The 7,999-nt window shown below is 43.2% G+C and overlaps 1 protein-coding gene across 1 annotated transcript in view; it reads right to left on the bottom strand.

Moving 5' to 3' along the window:
* Positions 1 to 7,999, bottom strand: part of PRKN (parkin RBR E3 ubiquitin protein ligase) — a 1,299,642-nt gene that overhangs the window by 383,079 nt on the left and 908,564 nt on the right. The window lies entirely within an intron of this gene.

A 7,999-nucleotide genomic window follows, 5' to 3' on the forward strand; every position in this document is an offset into this window, starting at 1 on the left:
CATATTTTCTTAGTTCAACAGTTAAGAAAGCAAATAATGGCTTAATTAGTTTATGAGAGTCTGTTTACTATTATTCTGACATACTATTTTTAATTGTTTTTCTGTATAAATGCATAAGCTTTATTTTTTCAAAAAAGTGACAACATGAAAAACAGGCACAGAGATTATTTAAAAGATTTTCATTGGAAAAATAAATAAACAATGATTCTGACAGAGAAATGTGGTGTTGATTCATCAGGATTGAAAAATGACTTCACAGTATTCTTGATTTTATAATATTAACAACTTCTAAGCAAATGATTTCCATGTGGCGCCAGTGTGCTCTGTATAAAGAATAAACAAGGAAATACTTTCCTCTTGAACATCATAAAAATTGTTCAAAGTTTATGTTTTGATAAGTCTGCTAGATCTTCTAGGGCCTTGGTTTTAGATAAAGTAGTAGACTTAATTCTGCAATATAACAACCATCGACCCTTCTTTTCCATAAGGCATGCCAATAAAATCACAGAAAACAAACACACATACTGTCTGTGCATGCATGCAGAAATGTGCCACAGATGAAGAAGGGGTCTAGGGTTGCTAGCAAAATGAAGACAGAGGAAAAACAAGAGGATTCTTGTGAGGACAGGCTGAGATCCTGGCTGGGGCAAATCCTGAACTCATTAATCCAGGATATGCAGCAAAGGCAGCCCATAGTTTAACGTCCTCCTCAAAGGCAATGATGTGGGACTGGGTCTTCGAGATAATGGACCTTCCAGGTAAGAGGGGAAGAACAGGGTGGGCAGGAGGGCTTGAGGGTGAATGAATGTCTGATGTCCCTACACAAGCCTGATGGGATGAACAAGTGATCATTATTTTCCAGTCAATTAGACACAAGGCACGATTGTGGCAGACTGGTGTGCATTCAATTAGGACTGTAATATGATCAAGTAGACATTTTACAAACCTCTCTGTGTCAGCACCTGTGAGCAAGGCTGAACCACTACCCCTGCTCCAGCCACATGCTGAGCCTCAGGGATCCTTGGGGACACCTCCCTGCGGGGGCCTCTTCCAGGAGGAAAGAGGTCTTCATCAGGAGGGCCCTGACTCGCCAAAGGACAAGGCATTATGGGGTGGAAATGCACAGAGAGCAACTTGGCATTCATTAAGAACCCGCTAGGATCCAGGCATGTCTCCCTGTTGATTTCAATTGTCTCTGTGAAGTAGGAACTGTCATCCTCACCCTAATGATGAGATAATAGATTCAGAGGCCAAGACATGTCCTAAAGTGGTACTGGTGTTCAAATACCAGTCTCCCTGCCAGCAAAACCCAGCATCTTTTCGATTGTGCCGCACACAGGTGCTTGATGGAAAGCTTTTGTGGGGGTTCTCCAAGAACAGAACTGCTCACTCAGCATCGTCCTGGGTGACTTCTGTGAAACCTAGCTATGGCAGCAGAAAGGGACTTGGGGCAAAAAGGCAAGTCGTTACTTTATAAGTAGGTGGTGACTGACTGGGCCTATGTCCAGATTATCTCTAAGCTTAATGCTCAAATCCTCACATAGAGGAAAGACAAGGAGAGGGCAGGAAGACAGAGAGAGAGCCAAGAGAGCCAAGTGATCTAAAAGACCTGCCATGTTTGGGTGAAAGGAATTTGCACGTGTGTGTGCATATGTGTGTGTGTGTGTAAAATGAAGTGGATATAGGTGACTACCTTGATGAAGATCTTATCTGTAAATATAATTCTTGACTCTAACTTCCAATTTTATGTTGAGCTGTCCATTCATTGTATAGCTGCAGAGACATTTTCAATTGATTTAGAAGCATTCATCACACATTTGCTGAGGGCTTTCTACAGAAATCACTGGAAGAATATAAACCTCTACTGAGTGAATGGCCATTTACTGAGCTTGTACTATGTGCTGGACTCTGACGATTTAAGGACAAAAAAGCCAGGTCCCTGTCCTGTAAGCACATGCTCCCTGGAAGAGGTAAGAAAGATTGTGGCAAGAAGAAACTGCCATCAGTTCCTTTTTTGTTTCTCTTTTAAAATTGCTATAAAAATCTTGGACTGGAAGATGGAAGCTATAACCAGTTTAGATGTCTATCTGCTGCCTAAAGAGAAACTAAAGAGACATCATCGTGATGCACATAAAGAAAATGTAATTGAAGTGATATGAGGTTGGTTGTTTTCTCGCATCAGGATGTTGATCACTGAAAAAAAGTTGGAGAGAGAGAGAGGAAGAGAGGGATGGATTTTGGGGTATGACGTAAAGACAATGCGCTCACTTCCGAGTCGACTCATGAACTGTCATCCACATGAAGCTACATGAGATGCTGTAGTGCTGCCAAATATTAATTAAAACAATTAACTGCAGAAAACACGTGGGCCCAACAATATTAGTGCGCATAATCCTTCCTAGTTAAGAGGTCCTTACTGGATTACTGCAGAAAAGCTCTGGAGTTCTAATTACCTGTGGAAGTCCCACAAGGTTACTGCAAAACGTGGTAATTAGACGGTTGTAATATAAGGTGTTAGCAGGGGATTGAGGATTTGCTCTAAGTACCATGGTGTTTTCATGGCTATTTACTGAGCAGAGTACCAGAATTTAATGGAATTTGGTGGAATTCTCCAATGACTGTTGCAAGCATGTAGTTAAGAAAAACGTATCTGAATGTGAAATTTCCTGGTTTTTGTGGAAGTGCTGAACATAGCGATTCTTAACTAATACACAGCAAGAATGGGACCTGAATGAGGTGGATTATGTGGATTTATTTCTGGGATTCATTGGCCTTGATTGTGAGACATTTTATTCAGGCGCACTCCAGAGCCCCGAGGCCACAAGCGGGCCGGGTAGAACCAGCACCAAGGAGGCTATGGCACAGAGCTTCCCTCTGACCTAACACTTACGTGGGTGTCCTTTTACAGCAGAGCTGAGACATCGTGACATGTATTCATTTGGGGGGAGCATCTACAACCCATGCATGCACAGAGAGAGAAATTTTATGCATTCAGTGGTGGGTACAATCTATTTATTCAAATGCACTGGTAAATATGAGAACATATCCGCTGAGTGAAGGAGCTACGCCTTTCTTTTCCTTTACTTTTTGCCAAGTCTGAATCACTCTCTTACGTGGCTTTGTCTATGTACCACAAATGTGTACATAAAAATGGAACTTCAGACTATAAACTTTCCTATGCTCCCAGAGTACAGAACATAAAAGTAACCTAACGAAAATATTGGCATAACATTTTTATCCACGCTGTGATTTGTGCTCAGGATAACAGCTCATCTTTCCAAAGGGCTTGGTGTGCTGCCCCCGGCCAAGTCAGACGCTGCTGTGCCAGCCCACCAGTCCACAGAGGCAGTAGCAGGCCAGCTGACTGCGTCCCGGCCTGGGCACCAGCCCTTGTTGGGCCATTGGAGAGTGGCATTAATTAAGAGTCACTTCTCTTCTGTGGGTTCTTTTAATGAGGCAAAATCAGAAAAGGGGCTGCTGGGGAGGCAATGCTGCCAAGTGTATGGAGAGCCAGATGCCACTGCTTCTTTGGAGAGCCTCACCTCGAAAATAATCCCCTCTGTGCTCCAGCTCTTGAGAGTTAAAAGCCTCCTTTCAAACATTTAAGTGGAGGATGAGGGGATAGTTGCTCTGCTCAAGTGCCTTTTAGTCTTGAGCTTAAAGTGAAAGCTCTCTGTGGCCTTCCCTGCGGCTGATGGGATGCCATCATGCATGAGAGGATGACTGGGAAAGAGGAAGCGGAAAAACCATCCTGGGGCAGCAGGGAGACATTGTCACTGGCGGACAGGGATGGAGGGTCTGGCAAAGGTGAGGGCAGAGATCTCTCACATCTGTCAGTAGGTGACTCTTAGCAGTTGGGGTTTAGGACCAGGGAGCTGGCTGGAGGTGAACCTTGATGAGGTCTTGCTAACCCAGCAGGGCCCACCTGCTCCTGCTAATGCTGCTGGACCTGCCTTGAGAAACAGCTCGTTTCTCTGACAACTGTAGAATCCACAAAGCCAGGTGCCGTCTCTCTAAACCACACAGCAACCGGCAACGTGCCCAGTACGTATGGAGGCATGTGCCCATAGAGATGTATGTACAAATGTACGCATGTTTCTAAATATGTGATTATACATCACTTGTACATGTTAAATTAGACATCATTTTAGTGCTTTCAAGGAAAAAGGAAAGTAATCACTTGCAAGCTGGATTTCTAAGTAGAAGAGGTGATTCCTAGGGAGTTTTTAATGCTTTAAAATTTTCACTAAGTCTTCAATTCTAGCAATTGAGTTCTAGCAAGGGTCCTGGGCTTTGCTGCCTCCTTGATCTGCACCTCTTGTCAGCATGAGGGAAAAAGAAAAAAACAAAACAAAACAAAGACTATTATTCCTTCCTTGTAGCGTTCTAGAATAGTCTATACTGAGGAGCAGCTGGGTGGATTAGGGTGGTGGCAGCGGAGGGGCGGGTAAGGCCTACCCATTCAGATCTAGTTCCTCCTCCCCCAGTCGAATAACTTGTGTAGTTAGATCTAGAAATTCTCATCCCACCCCATGGTTCCCTCTTCTCCACCGTTCACTCCTTTCTGCTCCTTCATCTCTGGCCGGCAGGAAGTGACAACCAGAATGCTTGGAAAAACAAAACAGAGATGAATTCAACTGATTTTTGAAAAAAGCCCACTCTTCACACATAATTATATCGATCGCTGAATTTATATTCTTCTGTGTTTGCACTGCCTTTGATATGATGGTTAATTCTTTTCTATAAATACAGGGATAGTTTGATTGAAGCAATATAATGTGACTGCATATTTTAAATTAATAGGACATTAATAAAAATAGCATGAGTATAAGTGATACACATATATATTTAGTTAGGACAAAATTGTTTGGCCTTCTGACTTATAAGGCCTGAAAGCCCATTCTTTTTTCTTATTACATGAATATGTTGAGAGTTTTTACATCTTGGCAAAATATGGGCTGTAATTTAATTGACTTAGCAACACTACCAAGTAACACATTTATTCCCCAGGGAAATTTCTTTTCATGCTTTCTATTGGAACTTCTAATTGACTTCTATTTCTAAATAATTGTTGAAACTAATAAGTTGGAAGGGCTGGTGATTTCAAATAGCTATAAATGGGGCATCAAGGCCTTTTTTTTCTCCCTGCCAAATCTATAAGTGAGTTAATATTTTAAAAGTCAGTATTGAAAATTCTGTCCTCTGAATTGATTTAATGGATGAGTCAATAAGTTTGGTTTGACCATCATAATGCAAGAAGATGAAGATCTAGGTATACCAGATATGTAATTATGTTAGAGGTAGTCATTCAAAAGGGGATGCAATTGTGCTTTACTAGTCAGGGACACGGGTACAGAAAGGAGCGAAAAGGTACAAAATTCAGATGAGCTTTTATTCGCAATGGCTGCTCCTTGGTTAGGCACATTTGGTTTAACATTAGTAGCAGATCTCCTTAAATACCATACACATGATTTTTCATTTCACTGTGATGAGCTATCAATATCACAAATAATACATAGTGGGGAAATGTGTAAAAATAAGAAGGTTCAATAGAACCAATTTGCAAGATACAAAACATGCAATTGTGAAATAAATGACACTTATAGAAGTGCATTTTCTTGCTCAAACTGAAAAATTCTACTGTTCTTGGTTAACACCTACAAGGACAAGATGAGTAAATCTCCCTTTAGGTAAGACCTGTTCTCCGTTTGATTTCCTCCACGGGGAGAGACAGAAATGATGCTCTCCTCACATTTCAGATCAATCATAATTCTATTAGCCAGCTGAATACCCTGGTACACTCAGTGCCTATCAAATATTAAAGCCTTCCCATTTTTGAAATTCAAATAATAGCTTGGTTTGTTATCTAGCACTAAATCTGTACTACATTACAAATTTATGATTACCTGTAAATTTCATGCTGATATTTAAGTTTTAAGATATGTGGATGCTTTTAAAGGTGTGTGAGAACATAAACCAAATTACACCATGTAAAAGAAATTAAGAATTATGGCAGCCTAGGTCCTAAAAGTCCAGATTACGATATTTTTATTTGTATTAAATAATCCAACCGGTATTTATTGTGCCCCTACTATGTGTCTGCAGACAGCAGCAAGCCCTGAGAATCAACAGTGAACAAGATGACACTGTTCTGGCCTTTTAAGAGATAATATCAAACAAACTAACACATGAAGAAATAATTACGAATTATTATGAGGAGCATGCAGCAGTGTGAAGAGAGAACTGTGGGCAGGTGCCTGGCTTATCCAATACATGGTTTAAGGGAGACTCTTGAAGCCGAGACTGAGAAGCAGCTATGCAGGGGTGGGGGCAGGGCAGAGGCTGGGAGAGAAGAGCATGTGCAAAGGCCCTGACATAGAAGATCTCTTGGCTTGCTTGAGGATCAAAAAGGAGGCCAGTATGGCTGTGGAAGGGGCAAGCATGGAGAGAGGAGGTAGGAAAGGAACCTGTGGGTCTTTGTAGAAAATTATGAAAAATTTGTACTTTCCTTCCCAAATCAAACAGGAAGTACTAGAGGCAGGGATATTATAAAATCCACATTTAGAAAACACCATTCTTACATGCAGCAACTGGTTGTAATGCACCCAGGGGAGAAGTGGAGAAAGCAGTTAGATTATTACAGTAGTTGAAGAAACAGATGGTAGAGCCTTGGACCCGGATGGTGGCCCAGAGGTGGAGTAAAGTGACATGTTGGAGATCCTTTGGGGGTGAGAATCACCAGGGAGTGGTGACGGCCTCCCAGGCGTGCCAGGAACGGAGCAACAAGAGTGGTGCTGAGATTCCTGGCATAAGTACGACTGGGTGATGCCGACCCCGTGGGAAGTGCCAGAGGGGCCGGCCTGGCTGGGGGTGTATACAGGTGGGGCTGGGAGCAGGGCTGATTTTGAGACAAGCCAAGACATTTTTGATGCCTTGGGGAATCTGAGCAGTTTTCAAGGAGCCCACCTGATATGAAATCCTGAAGTTTCGAGGGAATTCCAGGTTGAGATACAAACTTAGGAGACATGAGGACATCGGTGGCTGCCGATGGGCTGTATGTAGCCTTTGGAGACTGGAAGTCAGGTGGACAAGGAGCTGCCATCCAGGGAGAAAAAAATCCTGGGAAGCCCATAACAACCACTCATTAAATATGACTTTTTTTTTTTTTTTTAATCAACTGGTTGACTTTATTTAGCAGGAAAAGTGGAATGGAGGGCCCAAAAGCCAGATTGGAACTGAGGAAGAAACGAGAGGCAAATAAATGAAAGCAGCATCTGGAGACCACAGTTACAAGCAGTTCTGCTGGGAAGAGATGCGGAGAAATTGACTAGAAATTGGAGGCAGAGGGGAGCCCCGGGTGGCTCAGCGGCTTAGCACCGCCTTCAGCCCAGGGCGTGATCCTGGAGACCCGGGATCAAGTCCCATGTCGGGCTCCCTGCGTGGAGCCTGCTTCTCCCTCTGCCTGTGTCTCTGCCTCTCTCTCTCTGTGCCTCATGAATGAATAAATAAAATCTTAAAAAAAAAAAAAAAAGAAAGAAATTGGAGGCGGAGAAGCAGTTCACGGGTGGGCTTTTGAGTTGTCCAATGCTCCTTTATTTACTGCACCAGAAGAAAGAGAACAGGAGGATCGACCCAGCAGGAGGTAGAGAGGTGACTAAAGGCGCAGAACCCCAAGGCATGGAAGTGGGCAGGAAACCAGAGCCCCCGGGGAAGGGCTGGCTTGGGCTTGGAGCATGAACAGTTCTTTCCCCGTAACAGGAGGGACGTGGCCCAGGCTGGAGACAACTGTCAAGTAGGCTGTAGATTTAGTTGTGAGGCAGTAAGGAAGCTCCCTCCCAGTGGCTTCCACTTTTTCCATTACAAGGATAAATACGTATGCGGTGTTGTCATCGGGTGAGGGCGAGAGGGGAGGAGGACTGTCAGAGATGGGAGGGTAGAGATCAAGGTATGAATGGTCACATGGAAGCATGGGACGTGGGGCCACCAGAGAGAGTGATGT

This window comes from Canis aureus, chromosome 1 (assembly GCF_053574225.1).
Source record: "Canis aureus isolate CA01 chromosome 1, VMU_Caureus_v.1.0, whole genome shotgun sequence".
In the NCBI taxonomy this organism is placed as follows: domain Eukaryota; kingdom Metazoa; phylum Chordata; class Mammalia; order Carnivora; family Canidae; genus Canis; species Canis aureus.